Raw genomic sequence first — 16,372 nt, forward strand, 5'->3', positions numbered from 1 at the left:
GCCAGGGTTCAGAAAACTCCAAAGTATATCACGGAGTTCACCTGACCCACGACTTTTAATAGATTTTGGTTATGGGGAGCACAATGATCCACTCTCCAGGTGTTATGCAGCAGAGATCTTAAGTATTTTAAAAACAAAACAATGTTTATTCTATGAACCCAGTTAACATTTTATAAACACAGTAAACATCTTATCAACTACCAACACACATAACCCCACAGACAATACTCGATAAGTAACCCCTAATACCTTTCCTCGCAACATCCATAAGTTAAACACTTTTTAAACAAAGACAGCAGGTTTAAATTCTCCACAGAAACAGGTATTAGTTTCAAATCATCAAGTGAGCTGAAGACATTCTTTCACTTGTGGAGAGAAAGATCATTACACAACTGCTTGCTTTGAATACAGCTCTCCAACTCTGAAAACAAAACCAAAAAACGGAGCCATAAAGCAGCTTTACAGCTCAAAACAGAAGTGAAACAGAAAGACAGCCCAGCTCCACCCACACAGACATCACTGCAGCTATTTGATAAACACCCATTTCTTAAAAGGTATATCTACCTGATACCTCCCCTCTAGAAAAAAAAACCATCAACTAAAAGATGGTTTCATTTTTCACATTCCTTTAAGAAATACTGACAGTAAAATATTTTTTAGTTTCACAAAACAAAACGTGCAAACAGGTATAATAACATAGTCCATTTTAGTTCTTCTTCCTCCATCGAACCTGTTCTGTTATGCCCTTGACGTAGCATAAGCTGCTTCCTTGATGTGCACTCTGACAAAGGAAGGTTCAGATTTGGAGATAGCTTTAATACATTTATTAAACTGTTAACGATTCTCCTACTTGGATTCGACTCTCCTGTTAATCCTGCTATAGCTACTCAGACTATCTAAAATCAGTTTGCTACAATCCACGTGGTGAGTGTGATGTGTTCAATCAACCATGTGTACTCACTAAGTGTCTCCACTGGAACGAGAAAGATCATATGTGCTGTGCCTATATATATGGGTTGGTGTAATGCCCTCCTGTGGTAGTGTCACCTCTTGAATGCCCATTGGTCGTGTCCTATCTTACTGGCCTATTGGTTGAATGTCTGTGTGTCATGTCTCTGGTGCTCCTTCTAGTGTCTAGCTAGCCTACGTGTATTTACATTAACCCCTTGTGTATTTACAGTGATGCATATCACCACAGAACCTGCTTCTTTTCATCACATTCGTGACAAAGCATCAGCTATCACGTTTTCACGTCATGCCACATGTATTATTTTTAAATGAAATGGCTGTAACAATGAACTGCATTGAAACAGTCTGGTATTGTTATTCCGGAATCGCTCCAAAAACGTCAATGGGTTATGATCAGTATATATAATTGTATCAGACGGATTGCTGGTCACATAAAAGTGAAAATGTTGCAAAGCCAGCACCAAACTCAAAGTCTCCTTCTCAATCGTTGAATACTTTTTCTGGTGCGTATTTAATTTCTTTGAAAAATAACCAATAGGCCGCTCTAGTTCTTCGTCTTGTAGAAGCATCGCACCTACGCCCACATCACTTGTAACAACGGCAACTTTGAATGTTTTGTACAATTTGGGATGGCTAACACAGGAGCAGTGGTTAACACAGCCTTCAGGCCATCAAGTGCCTGTTGACATTCCGCTGTCCACTGAAATTTGCTACGCTGCTTTAGTAAGTTCGTCAGCGCAACGACCACACTGCTAAAATTCGGCACAAATTTCCGGTAAAATTCACTCAAGCCAAAAAATCGCATTATTTCTCTTTGTGGCGATGGTATTGGAAACTCCCCAATAACTTTTGTTTTCACATCCCGTGGGACCATTCGACCCTGTCCGATTGTATGGCCAAGGAAAGTGACTTGCGTTTTTCCAAATTTACTTTTGGCTAGGTTTACTACCAAACTCACCACCTGAAGTCAATCGAATAACTCCATCAGATGCTTCAAATGTTCTTTCCATGTCTGGCTAAAAATTACCAGATCGTCGATGTATACCACACAATTGGGTGATCCTGAAATAACTTTGCTAGTTAACTGTTGAAATATGGCTGGGGTGTTTTTCATGCCAAATGGCATAACTTTGAATTGGCATATAGCACTGGAATCACAAAAGTTGAAATCTCCTTCGCCGTTTCGGATAACTTTTGCCAGTAACCTTTAAGTAAATCCAGTTTGGAAATAAAAGCTGATTGTCCTGTTTTCTCAATGCAATCCTCCAAGCGTGGGATAGGATAAGAGTCCGTTCTTGTAACTACATTAACCTTTCTGTAGTCCACACACAACCGTTGGGTACTGTCCGGTTTAGGTACCATCACTATGGGTGAGCTCCATTGGTTGCAACCCACTTCAATTATGCCATTTTTAGGCATACTTTCAATTTCTTTGTTAACAGGTGCCAATTTTAACGGGTTAAGTCTATATTGATGTTGTTTAATTGGAACAGCACTTCCCACATTTATATCATGTATAGCCATTGTAGTACTTCCCAATTTATCTCCACAAACCTGCCCATATAATATCAATAACTCTTTCAAGTCAGTTCGTTTGTCCTCTGGAAGGTAACTCAACAATTTATCCCAAATTTTAAGAACATCCTCGTTTTCCAATTTAATTTGAGGAATGTCAAATTCAAAGTCATCTGGATTTAATTCTTCACTCTGAGTTAGAATCATTAAAACTTCCTCCTTTTGCTCTCCTTCCCTTTCAAAATACCTTTTAAGCATATTCACATGACCCACTCGGTGAGTTTTCCTTCTATCTGGTGTTTTTACCACATAATTCACCTGACTTAATTTCCTTTCCATCTGATAAGGTCTACAAAACCTTGCTTGTAAAGGTTCACCTACCACTGGTAACAATACTAAAACTTTTTCTCCACTGGCAAAACTACAAACTTTTGCTTCCTTGTCTGCTACCCGTTTCATCACATGTTGTGCAACCTTTAAATGTTGTCTAGCCAATTCCCCTGCTCTATTTAATGGTTCCCTAAAGTTTGACACATAATCCAATAATGTAAGTTCCGACTGCTCACTCACCAATTTTTCCTTAATCAATTTAAGTGGTCCTCTTATCTCATGACCAAAAATTAGTTCAAAAGGACTGAATTTGGTTGACTCATTAGGTGCATCCCTAATTGCAAACAGTACAAATTGATAATCTTGACAATACGCCCTCAACATTGTCTTTAATGTCTGATGCCACCTTTCCAATGCTCCCTGCAATTCTGGATGGTACGCAGTTGATTTAAATTGTTTTATTCCTCAGCTATCCATAACTTCTTTGAATAACCTTGAGGTAAAATTTGATCCTTGATCCGATTGTATTTCTGTGGGTCGTCCATATCTAGTAAAGAATTGATGTAACTCCTCCACAATCTTTCTAGCTGTAATATTGCGTACTGGAATGGCCTCTGGAAACCTAGTAGACACATCCATTATCGTCAAAAGATATTGATTCCCACTTTTTGTTTTAGGAAGTGGTCCTACGCAATCAATTAAGACTCTTGTAAAAGGTTCCTCAAATGCTGGAATGGGTATTAAGATTTTATCACTGCTTGAGGTTTCCCCATCACTTGACATGTGTGACATGATCGACAAATTTAACTACATCTTTATGTAGCCCAGGCCAATAAAAATGTTTTTTAGATTTTAGCTTGAGTTTTCCTGACTCCCAAATGACCTCCCACTGATACCTCATGTGTTAATTGTAACACCTCCTTTCTATATCCTACCAGCAATACTACTTGATGAACTTCTGCCCACTTTTCATCCGCCTGCATATGTAAAGGTCTCCATTTCCTCATCAAGACATCATTTTTATGGTAATAACACTCTGGTAAACACTCAAATTCCTCTTCTGTGTATGCTTTCTGTTACATCAGTTTTATTTCTATATCTTTCTGTTGTAATTCCGTCAATTTTCCAGAACTAAAAGTATCCACCACATCCTCCACCTGTTATTGTTCTTTTCCAACCATCTGATCAAAAATCGTTTCTGATAATTGCACTTCAACTTTATCTTCACTCTCTGATTTCTCCTCTTGTCTTAACCTGTGACTTTGCGACCTTGCGAACACAATCCGGAAAAATCCCAGGATATTCGTCCTTCAACGCTTCAGTTCTCTGATTTTCCACTGTTTTATCAACCACGGTAGGCATCACTCCCACCTGCGATCCAGCTACATCTTTACCTAAGATAAACTGTATTCCTGGACAAGATAATTTCTCTATTACTCCTCCCACCTCTTCACCACTCTTCACTGGACTTTCCAACCTTTCCTTATATAATGGAACACTAGGGGCAGCACGGTGGCCTAGTGGTTAGCACAACCGCCTCACGGCGCTGAGGTCCCAGGTTCGATCCCGGCTCTGGGTCACTGTCCGTGTGGAGTTTGCACATTCTCCCCGTGGGTTTCGCCCCCACAACCCAAAAATGTGCAGAGTAGGTGGATTGGCCACGCTAAATTGCCCCTTAATTGGAAAAAATAATTGGGTAATCTAAATTTTTTTTAAAAATAAAAAAAAATATAATGGAACACTACTATTCCTCCTAAACTACATAACTTCTCCTCTCTTTCCATCAAAGATTGACTAGCTCCTACATTTCTTAAAATTGTGACTTCTTTACCTGCTCCTCCTGATACACATGAATAAACTTTACCACACAAGTAAATTCTTTAAAGACATCTGGCACCTTCTTATCAATCACCTCTTGATCATGCTGTGCAATCTTTTGCACCTCCTTCGCTTCACTTGGGCTTTCCTTTACCACTTCTAAAAACCCCACTGTCTTATCCTGTTTTACCACATCAGCCTTCCCAGTGCTTTTCTTCAACCACCAACACTGTGACTTTACATCGCCTAGTTTATTACAGTGTAAACATTTGAAATGTTTCATTTCTTTTCCACCCTCCTGGATTTATTTTTTAATCCTTGTTATCTCTCATCAGATCACCTTGACATCTACCACTTGAGTATTTCTTTTTCCCCAGTTTCTATCCCTCACAGGTTGAAACTGATGTCGGAAACCAAGCTTTGATTTATGAACTAATTCATAATCATCTGCCATTTCTGCTGCTAACCTCGCAGTTTTAACCCTCTGCTCTTCCACATGAGTTCTCGCTGCATCAGGAATTGAATTTTTAAACTCCTTCAAAAGTTTAATTTCTCTGAGAGCTTCATACCCTTGTCTAATTTCAAAGCTCTTATCCACCTATTAAAATTACTCTGGTTGATCCTTTCAAACTCCATGTCTGTTTGACCTGGTTCTTTCCTTAAATTTCTAAACCTTTGTCTGTAGGCTTCAGGCACTAGTTCATATGCACCTAAGATGGATTTTTCCACCTCCTCATATGTCTCAGATACCTCCTCTGATAGTGATGCAAACACTTCACTAGCTCTACCTACCAACTTGGTTTGAATTAGTAATACCCACATGTCCTGTGCCCATTTAATTTGTTTAGCTACCTTCTCAAATGAAATGAAAAAGGCTTCTACCTCCTCATCAAACCTTGGCAATGCGTTGACATATTTAAATCGATCCGCACTAAGCCTTCGACTATGGCACTCAGGCTCATTATCCTCATCACTATCCTCAAACTGTACATTTCCCTTTACATCCGCCAAATTTAACTGACTTATGTTTCACGGCTGTTTTCTGAAGTTCAAACTCTCTCTTTTTCCCTTTCCTCTCTATCCCTTTCTCCTCTCTATCTCTTTCTCTCTTTTTCTTCTCTGTCTCTTTCTCTCTCTTTTTCCTCTCTATCTCTTTCTTTTTCTTTGTCCCTCATTGCATATTCAAGCTGCTTTAATTCTTTCTTATGTTCAAGTTGTTTAATCTGTAACTGAATTTTTGCCAGTTCTAATGCGTCAGACTGTATCTCAGGCAATTTTAAATGCTCAGCTACCGCTGTAAGTACCTCGTCTTTCCGTATGCCGTCAGGTTTAAATTCCAGGTCCCAGGTTCGACCCCGGCTCTGCGTAACTGTCCATGTGGAGTTTGCACATTCTCCCCATGTCTGTGTGGGTTTCGCCCCCACAACCCGAAGATGTGCAGGATAGGTGGATTGGCCACGCTAAATTGCCCCTTAATTGGAAAATATGAATTGAATACTCTAAATTTATTTTTTTAAAATCACAGAATAGAATCATATAAAAGTTACAGCACAGAAGGAGGCCATTCAGCCCATCTTGTCCATGCCAGCCTGAAGACACCCAGGTGCACTTTCTAATCCGACCTTCCTGCACCCGGTCCATAACCCTGTCGCTCAGAGCACTCAAGGTGCAGATTCAGGTACCTTTTAAAAGAGTTTAGGGTCTCTGCCTCAATCACCAATTCGTGCAGCGAATTCCAGACACTCACTACCCTCCTTGTGAGAAAAGTTCTTCCTCCCTTCTGCCACTTATCCTGAATCCATGTTCCCCTGGTTCTAGAATTCTCCATCAAGGGAAACAATTTTATCATGTCCATCCTATCTCTTCCCCTCAATTAAGTCCCCCATCAGCCTTCTTTGTTCCAAGGAAAATAACCCCAACCAATCCAATCTCTCCTCGTAGCCACACTTTTGTAGCCCTGGCAACGTTCTTGTAAACCTCCACTGCACTCTCTCCGCGGCAATAACGTCCTTCCTGTAATGTGGCGACCAAAACTGCACACAATATTCCAGTTGTGGCCTCACCAGTGTTTTATCCAATTCTTTTTTCCCCCCATAAATTTAGAGTACTAATTATATTTTTTCCAATTAAGGGGCAATTTAGCATGGCCAATCTACCTAACCTGCACATCTTTGAGTTGTGGGGGTGAGACCCACGCAGACACAGGGACAATGTAAAAATTCCACATGACAGTGACCCGGGGCTGGGTCCTCGGCGCTGTGAGGCAGCAGTGTTAACCACTGCACCACCATGCTTCCCGTGTTTTGAACAATTTTAGAACATAGAACATAGAACAGTACAGCACAGAACAGGCCCTTCGGCCCTCAATGTTGTGCCGAGCCATGATCACCCTACTCAACTCCCGTATCCACCCTATACCCGTAACCCAACAACCCCCCCCCCCTTAACCTTACTTTTATTAGGACACTACGGGCAATTTAGCATGGCCAATCCACCTAACCCGCACATCTTTGGACTGTGGGAGGAAACCGGAGCACCCGGAGGAAACCCACGCCCCCACAACCCAAAAGATGTGCAGGGTAGGTGGATTGGCCATGCTAAATTGCCCTTAATTGGGAAAAATGAATTGGATACTCTAAATTTATTAAAAGAAAAGAAAAAAAATTCCATCTGCCATTTTTTTGCCCACTCCATCAATACAACTATATTGTTTTGAAGATTATAATTATCCTCTACACTGTCCACCACTAGGCCAATCTTTGTGTCATCTACAAATTTCCCAATCATGCTCCCCATGTTCATGTTCAAATTATGAACATATAACACAAACAATAAGGGTTCCAACACTGAGACCTGTGGAACACTACTTGAAACAACTTTCCAATTGCAAGGCAGCCATCAACCATTACCCTTTGTTTCCTATTTCTAAGCCAACTTTTTATACAGTCTGCCACATTGCCCTGTATCCCATGGGCTTTCACTTTCTTGACCAATCTGCAATGTGGGACTTTGTCAAACGCCTTGCTAAAATCAATGTACACCACGTCCACTGCACTACTTTCATCAAATCTACTTGTCACTTCCTCAAAGAATTCAATCAAATTTGTGAGGCAAGACCTTCCTTTAACAAACCCATGCTGACTAACCCTGACTAATCCATGCATTTCTATGTGACAGTTACATCCAATCTCTCAGGATTGTTTCTAATAATTTGCCCATCACTAACGCAAAACTAACTGGCCTACAACTGACTCAAAACTAACTGGCCTACAATCGTTCGACATTTCCTTCCATTCCTTTTCAACAATAGTACCACGTTTGCATTGCATGTTGCGGAAGGCGACCGGCCCGGACGGGATCCCTGGTCATGCACTCAGAGCCTGCACAGACCAGCTGGCAGAGGTATTCACAGTCATCTTTAACCTGTCCCTACTCCACTCCGAGGTCCCCACCTGCTTCAAGAAGACCATAAGACATAGGAGTGGAAATAAGGCCATTCGGCCCATCGAGTCCACTCCGCCATTCAATCATGGCTGATGGGCATTTCAACTCCACCTACCAGCATTCTCCCCGTAGCCCTTAATTCCTCGCGACATCAAGAATTTATCTATCTCTGCCTTGAAGCCATTTAGCGTCCCGGCCTCCACTGCACTCCGCGGCAATGAATTCCACAGGCCCACCACTCTCTGGCTGAAGAAATGTCTCCGCATTTCTGTTCTGAATTTACCCCCTCTAATTCTAAGGCTGTGCCCACGGGTCCTCGTCTCCTCGCCTAACGGAAACAGTTTATTTGCGTCCACCCTTTCTAAGCCATGTATTATCTTGTAAGTTTCTATTAGATCTCCCCTTAACCTTCTAAACTCCAATGAATACAATCCCAGGATCCTCAGCCGTTCATCATATGTTAGACCCGCCATTCCAGGGATCATCCGTGTGAATCTCCGCTGGACACGCTCCAGTGCCAGTATGTCCTTCCTGAGATGTGGGGCCCAAAACTGGACACAGTACTCCAAATGGGGCCTAACCAGAGCCTTATAAAGGCTCAGTAGCACATCGCTGCTTTTATATTCCAACCCTCTTGAGATAAATGACAACATTGCATTTGCTTTCTTAATCACAGATTCAACCTGCATGTTTACCTTTAGGGAATCCTCGACTAGCACTCCCAGATCCCTTTGTACTTTGGCATTATGAATTTTCTCACCGTTTAGAAAGTAGTCTATGCTTGGATTCTTTTTTCCAAAGTGCAAGACCTCACATTTTCTCACGTTGAATTGCATCAGCCATTTCCTGCACCACTCTCCCAAACTGTCTAGATCCTTCTGCAGCCTCCCCACTTCCTCAGCACTACCTGCCTGACCACCTAACTTTGTATCATCGGCAAACTTCGCTAGAATGCCCCCAGTCCCTTCATCCAGATCATTAATATATATGGTGAACAGCTGCGGCCCCAACACTGAACCCTGTGGGACACCGCTGGTCACCGGCTGCCATTCCGAAAAAGAACCTTTTATCCCAACTCTCTGCCTTCTGTCAGACAGCCAATCCTCAACCCATGCCAGTAGCTCACCTCGAACACCATGGGCCCTCACCTTACTCAGCAGCCTCCTGTGTGGCACCTTATCAAAGGCCTTTTGGAAATCCAGATAGACCACATCCACTGGGTTTCCTGGTCTAACCTACTTGTCACCTCCTCAAAGAATTCTAACAGGTTCGTCAGGCACGACCTCCCCTTACTAAATCCATGTTGACTTGTTCTAATCCGACCCTGCTCTTCCAAGAATTTAGAAATCTCATCCTTAACGATCGATTCTAGAATTTTACCAACAACCGAGGTTAGGCTAATTGGCCTATAATTTTCCATCTTTTGTCTTGATCCTTTCTTGAACAAGGGGGTTACAACAGCGATCTTCCAATCGTCCGGGACTTTCCCTGACTCCAGTGATTTTTGAAAGATCTCAACCAACGCTTCCGCTATTTCTTCAGCCACCTCCCTCAGAACTCTAGGGTGTAGCCCATCGGGGCCAGGAGATTTGTCAATTTTAAGACCTTTTAGCTTTTTTAGCACCATCTCTTTTGTAATGGCAACCATACTCAACTCAGCCCCCTGACCCTCTATAATTTTTGGGATATTACTCATGTCTTCCACTGTGAAGACAGACGCAAAGTACTTATTAAGTTCTCCAGCCATTTCCTCGTCTCCCATCACTAGCCTTCCGGAATCAGTTTGAATTGGCCCAATGTCTACTTTGGCCTGTCGTTTGTTTCTTATGTATTGAAAGAAACTTTTACTATCATTTCTTATATTACTGGCTAGCCTGCCTTCATATTTGATCCTCTCCTTCCTTATTTGTCTCTTTGTTAACCTCTGTTTGTTTTTGTAGCCTTCCCAATCTTCTGATTTCCCAGTGCTTTTGGCCACTTTATAGGATCTCTCTTTTTCTTTGATACATTTCCTGACCTCCTTTGTCAGCCATGGCTGTCTAATCCCTCCCCGGATAATCTTTCTTTTCTTGGGGATGAACCTCTGTACAGTGTCCTCAATTATGCATACAAACTCCTGCCATTTTTGCTCTGCTGTCTTCCCCACTAGGGTCTGCTTCCAGTCGATTTTCGCCAGTTCCTCTCTCATGCCCTCGTAATTACCTTTATTTAACTGTAACACCATTACATCCGATTTTGCCTTCTCTCTTTCAAACTGCAGACTGAACTCAACCATATTATGATCGCTGCTTCCTAAGTGTTCCCTTACTTTAAGATCTTCTATAAAGTCTGGTTCATTACATAGCACTAGGTCCAGAATAGCCTGCTCCCTTGTGGGCTCCATGACAAGCTGTTCCAAAAAGCCATCTTGTAAGCATTCCATGAATTCCTTTTCTTTGGATCCACTGGCTACGTTATTTACCCAATCCACCTGCATATTGAAGTCCCCCATGATCACCGTGACCTTGCCTTTCTGACATGCCTTTTCTATTTCCTGGTACATGTTGCGCCCCTGGTCCTGACCACTGTTAGGAGGTCTGTACATAACTCCCATTATGGTTTTTTTGCCTTTGTGGTTCCTCAATTCTACCCACACAGACTCCACATCATCCGACCCTATGTCGTTTAGTGCCATAGATTTAATTTTGTTCTTAACTAACAAGGCAACCCCACCCCCTCGGCCCACCTCCCTGTCTTTTCGATAGGTTGTATATCCTTGGATGTTTAACTGCCAGCCCTGAACCCCCTGCAGCCATGTCTCTGTGATGCCTACCACATCATAATCATTCACGATGATCTGTGCCATTAGTTCGTCTACTTTGTTACAAATGCTACGAGCATTCAGGTAAAGTGCCTTAATGCTAACTTTCTTATCATTACAGATATTGGAAGTCCTAAGATGTCCAAAGTTATCCTTCCTTTTTGTTGAATTCCTAGTCTGCCTCAAGCTTAAATCCACTTGCCTACATGTTATCCTCCTGCGTATCTTGCCATTTAACTCCATGCTCCCTGTCGCTTTCACTTTCCCTTCCCCCCAACTCAGAAGTTTAAAGTCCTACTGACCACCCTATTTATCCTCTTCGCTAGAACACTGGTTCCAGATCGGTTCAGGTGGAGACCGTCCCAACGGTACAGATCCCCCCGGTTCCAAAACTGATGCCAATGTCCCATGAAGTGGAATCCCTCTTTCCCACACCAATCCCTTAGCCACGTGTTTACTTCCCTAATTTTCTTTTCCCTATGCCAATACGACCATAGTGGACCGGATCTCGAATAACGACGAGTCAGAATACATAAGGGAGATAGAAAACCTAGTGGAGTGGTGTAACGACAACAATCTCTCCCTCAATGCCAGCAAAACTAAAGAGCTGGTCATTGACTTCAGGATGCAAAGTACTGTACACACCCCTGTCAGCATCAATGGGCCGAGGTGGAGATGGTTAGCAGGTTCAAATTCCTAGGGGTGCACATCACCAAAAATCTGTCCTGGTCCACTCACGTCGACGCTATCACCAAGAAAGCACAACAGCGCCTATACTTCCTCAGGAAACTAAGGAAATTCGGCATGTCCACATTAATCCTTACTAACTTTTACAGATGCACCATAGAAAACATCCTATCGGGCTGCATCACAGCCTGTTATGGCAACTGCTCGGCTCACGACCACAGGGAACTTCAGAGAGTCGTGAATACCACCCAGTCCATCACACAAACCTGCCTCCCATCCATGGACTCCATCTACACCTCCCGCTGCCTGGGGAAAGCGGGCAGCATAATCAAGGATCCCTCCCACCCGGCTTACTCACTTTTCCAACTTCTTCCATCGGGCAGGAGATACAGAAATCTGAGAACACGCACGAACAGACTCAAAAACAGCTTCTTCCCCACTGTCACTAGACTCCTAAATGACCCTCTTATTGACTGACCTCATTATTGACCCCCCCATATGAAGATGTGACCGTTGGGCCTTGGTAACTCTCCTATCGGCAGGAAATACAGAATATTGGGCTCTAATTGGTCGACTCCCATTTCGAGTGGGAAAAGTTTGCAAAACGGGATGGTTTAGCACACTGGGCTAAATAGCTGGCTTTTAAAGCAGGCCAGCAGCACGGTTCTATTCCCGTACCAGTCTCCCCGGACAGGCGCCGGAATGTGGCGACTAGGGGCTTTTCACAGTAACTTCATTGAAGCCTACTCGTGACAATAAGTGATTTTCATTTTTTCCATTTTCATTTTTCATTTCAAAACATTGAGAGATGAGCAGACTTAAGAGTAGTTCAGACAAGGATCTGCTAAATTGGTGTGAAGTTTCATTGAGTAAAGGTGCAAAGCAGCAGCCAGGTTTCTGGCATTCAGTCTGGCGTGTAGCCCAAGGCTAAAGTGAACTCGCCGACCTAACATCAGGGTGAGAGCCTGCAAAGCCTTCAGCAAGGCGAGGAGGCGCTGGTCAACGGCCACTGAGGGGAGCCAATTCTCGACCTCTAGGTCAGAGCTGGGGAGAGCAGGCAGCCAATCAAAATGCCAGATAGACAGCAGAAACAACCAGCCAGGAGCAGATGTGGTCGTCTAGGGTCGAGGTCCGGATGTCTGAGAGAGCAGAGAAGTGAACAGTGCAGCAGTCGGGATGTGCGAAGGCCAGGCAAGCATCTGCATTGTCTCAGTGAGCATAGCGACTTGACCAGAGGCCAGCCAGGCAGGGCTGAGAGTGACAGGGGTGGACTGGGCAGCAACTGGACCGGGTGGCGAGGGGGAGAGAGAACAGATGGCAGGCCAGATAGCCAACAGCAGCCAGCCAGGAGTACACTCAGTAGTCAAGGGCAGGCCATGAGAGCAAGAAGCGAGCAGAGCAGCAGTTGCGAGGAAGGCCAGGCAAGCGCCAGCATAGTGTCTTGGAAAATCGGGGAGCAGTGGCCAGTGGGAGCCAGACGACTCAACCAGAGCCAGAGGCAGCCAGGCAATGGGATTGAGACTGAGAGGACTGGGCAGCAACTGGACTGGGCGGCAAGGATATCATTGGCGGGGTGGGCCACCATGTCACCATGGGGCAGGGTGTGACAAGGAGTCCCCAAAGGTGTAAGTCTGCCTCTGCCGGAGGAACTGCACGACAAACCAGTCAGCCTGAAAAATATCCATTAACTTTATTTTCTGTTACTCAGCCAATTTTGTATCCATGTTGCTACTGTCCCTTTTACTCAATGAGCTGTAACATTTCTCAAGTGTGGTACTATAATCGAATGTCTTTGAAAATCCACGTACACCAAATCAACAGCATTACTCTGATTGACTCTGTTACCTCTTAAAACTAACTCCAGAAAGTTAGTTTTAAAAAAAATATTTTTATTCTCCTACTTTTTCACGTTTTCTCCCAAATTTGCACCCACCAACAATAAACAATAACAAATATGTCAATCTCCAGATCAACAACAATCACGTCCTCCCACCAAACCCCAAACTGCTTGCATGTTAACATAAACAAATAACAAAAAGGAATCAGGAATCACCCAGTCACCATTAACACATACAGTCTCCCTTCCCCAACCCTCTCAGCCCCACGAATGTTCGATGTTATCCAATTCTTGGTGCATAATGAATAATGCCCATGAATTGTAGAACCCCTCCATCCTTCGCCTCAGGTCAAATTTAACCTTCTCAAGAGTCAAGAATTCCAACAAGTCCCCCGCCATGCCAGGGCACAATCCCAACAGGATCGGCCTTCGGGCGAACAACGAGGTGAAGGCAAAACATCTACTTCTGCACCTGTTTCCAATCTTGGCTGGTCCGACACCCTGAATATAGTCTCCTGAGGGCCCGGGTCCAGTTTCACGTGCACCACTGTAGATATTACCCTAAAAACCTCCCTCCAGCTTTGGACAGGACCAAAACATATGAATGCGATTGACGGTAAACGTAATTTCCCCTTTAGATGGCTCTTGCTCAACCCAGATTTTTCCATGTGCCCACGATTCCGAATAAAGAATCCCCCCCCCCAACATGCTGTCCTCCCCATCCACTCTCACATTGTTTTTTCTCACTAATTGTTATGTGCACATGTCTCTGTCTGATGCACAGGCCCCTCTCTCTTACATGCACTGATATCCTAATGCAGTGTTCCCATATCTGGGACCCCTCTGTGGGGGCGCGCGCACTGTTCTCGCGCTCAATTCTCGACTTAAAGCGCATGTATAGCGTGCACACGCACAGCTTTCGCGTGCTCACGCACTTCTAGTCCATTCTCTTGGTGTTCTCTCTTTCATGCACGCGCGGCGCGGGCCCTCGTGCATGAGCAGCGAAGCATCACGGGCTTCTCGCCCACTCTTCTCCTTTCCCACAATGCTTCGCCGGAGTTCGCGGGAAACCAAAATGGCGGCGGTGTGAGGGGAGCTGTCTGTGAGAGTGAGTGGGTTAGTGAGTGAGGAGAAAGAGCAGCGGCTCCAAACAAGGGGTGGGGGCAGCCGCCCGCAAAGCCGTATGCTTAAGGAGGGAGAAAGGAGGATTTCACCGCAGTGCCCGAATGAGGTGAACGTGGCCCATAATATTTTATTTTGTTTGTTTGAAAAAGGATCGCGGTCACCCCGAGAGCGAGGCCCTTTCTATTCCCGTTTCTGGGGGAAAAGCGCCGTCACTTCGATAGCTCGGCTTTCATTCCCCCTTTCCAACCTGTTTCGATGCGGTTACCATGAGCTGATTTTACTGGCGCAGTTTTTCTTTTACTTTGTTTACATTGGCCGACTTCCTTTGTTTGAAAGGAGGTCTAACAGGTTGTAGGGGCTTCGTCTTCTGACCCCTTAGTCAAGGGGGGAGGAGGAAGACACAGGGAGTTTGCAGCTCGGAGCTTCTCTTGTTCATGGAAATTGCCGCGGCTTTCCACTTGCAGGAGGCACACGATTTGTACTTCTGGAGTTCGTTGGATTGAATTTGTAAAGTCTGAATATTTATCGATTATAGGTATTTACGGTAATTTTTGAGTAAATGAAGTATAAAAAATACGTCACTGGGCAACGATGCATAATCTGATAATGCTTGGTTCAGTTTATGATATTTGTGAATAGAATGAGTAAATTATTAAATGCGGTCGCTTACCTCCTATACAGGGGTACTTTGTAAGGTGATAATGTTGATTTAGTTTTGTTTGCGGCATTCATGTATTTTTACTTTAAATCTAAATTAGTGTATAAAATAATTTTGAGTTAGGCAGTGATCCATGGCATTCTGACTTTCAAAACCTAGAGATGAGACCCATTTGTATTTATAATTCACTGATTAATCTAAATTGCTTCATCTAAATTATTTGATAATTTCACTGCAACAATTTTCTCTCGATATAAATTATTGGATAACTTGCAAATAAACCGAATTATCAGGAGAAAACTAATAAACCAGTCAGATTTGAATTGGGTGAGCCTGGAGGGGAGGTCTAATTGAAGTATGAAGATGATAAAAGGTATCGACAAAGTAGACATAGAGGGGAGGGTTACAAGAGGTTATCGTTTTAGGATAAGTGGTATCAGGTTTAAAACAGATGAGGGGAAATTACTTATCTGAACGGGTCGTGAATCTCTGGAATTCACTACCCCCCAAGAGTGTGGTGGATGCTGGGTTATTGACTAAATTTAAGGTAGAGAGAGAGATTTTAAATTGGTAATGGGTTGAAGGGTTATGGAGAACGGACAAGAAAGTGGAATTGAGGTCGAGAGGAGATCAGCCAAGAATGCATTGAATGGCAGAGTGGGCTCAAGAGGTTTACCTACTCTTGCTCCTGGTTCTTATGTTCAATCTTGTTGTCCTTGGCTACAATGTTGGTCAACTTTAGGATTGTGATAGTAGCCAGATATGCGGGGGCTCTGACCTTGACATGTTTGTTGTTGTGCCCCTGACACATTGCACAGTAGCCAGTGGATGTAGCCTGTGGGTAACACGGTGGTTAACACTGTTGCTTTACAGCGCCAGGGACCCAGGTTCGGTTTCTGACTTGGGTCACTGTCTGTTCTCCCCGTTTCTGCATGGGTTTCCTCTGGGTGCCCCGGTTTCCCCCCTCAAGACCCGAAAGACATCCTTGTTAGGTGAATTGGACATTTCGAATTCTCCCTCTACCGAACAGGCGACGTAGTGTGGCGAGAAGGGGAGTTTCGCAGTAATTCCATTGCAATGTTAATGTAAGCCTACTTGTGACACTAATAAAGATTATTGTTGTAGGGAACTGGTGACTGCAACTTCCTACCATCTGCAGCGGTTGCGGTCACCCTCCCTCCCACCAAGA

At 43.8% G+C, this 16,372-nt stretch overlaps 1 protein-coding gene across 3 annotated transcripts in view; it reads left to right on the forward strand.

The window, feature by feature from the left end:
- The first annotated feature begins 14,436 nt into the window (after positions 1-14,436).
- Positions 14,437-16,372, forward strand: part of mtf2 (metal response element binding transcription factor 2) — a 63,365-nt gene continuing 61,429 nt past the window's right edge. For 2 of the 3 annotated variants that reach the window (XM_038793845.1, XM_038793847.1), the window contains exon 1: positions 14,437-14,631. The gene's annotated coding sequence lies outside the window, so the exon portion shown is untranslated. Of the gene's footprint in view, positions 14,632-14,685; positions 15,061-16,372 lie in introns of those variants that run through there. The other variant, XM_038793846.1, reaches the window with a different exon arrangement.

The sequence above is a fragment of the Scyliorhinus canicula genome, chromosome 4, assembly GCF_902713615.1.
Source record: "Scyliorhinus canicula chromosome 4, sScyCan1.1, whole genome shotgun sequence".
Classification (NCBI taxonomy): Eukaryota; Metazoa; Chordata; class Chondrichthyes; order Carcharhiniformes; family Scyliorhinidae; genus Scyliorhinus; species Scyliorhinus canicula.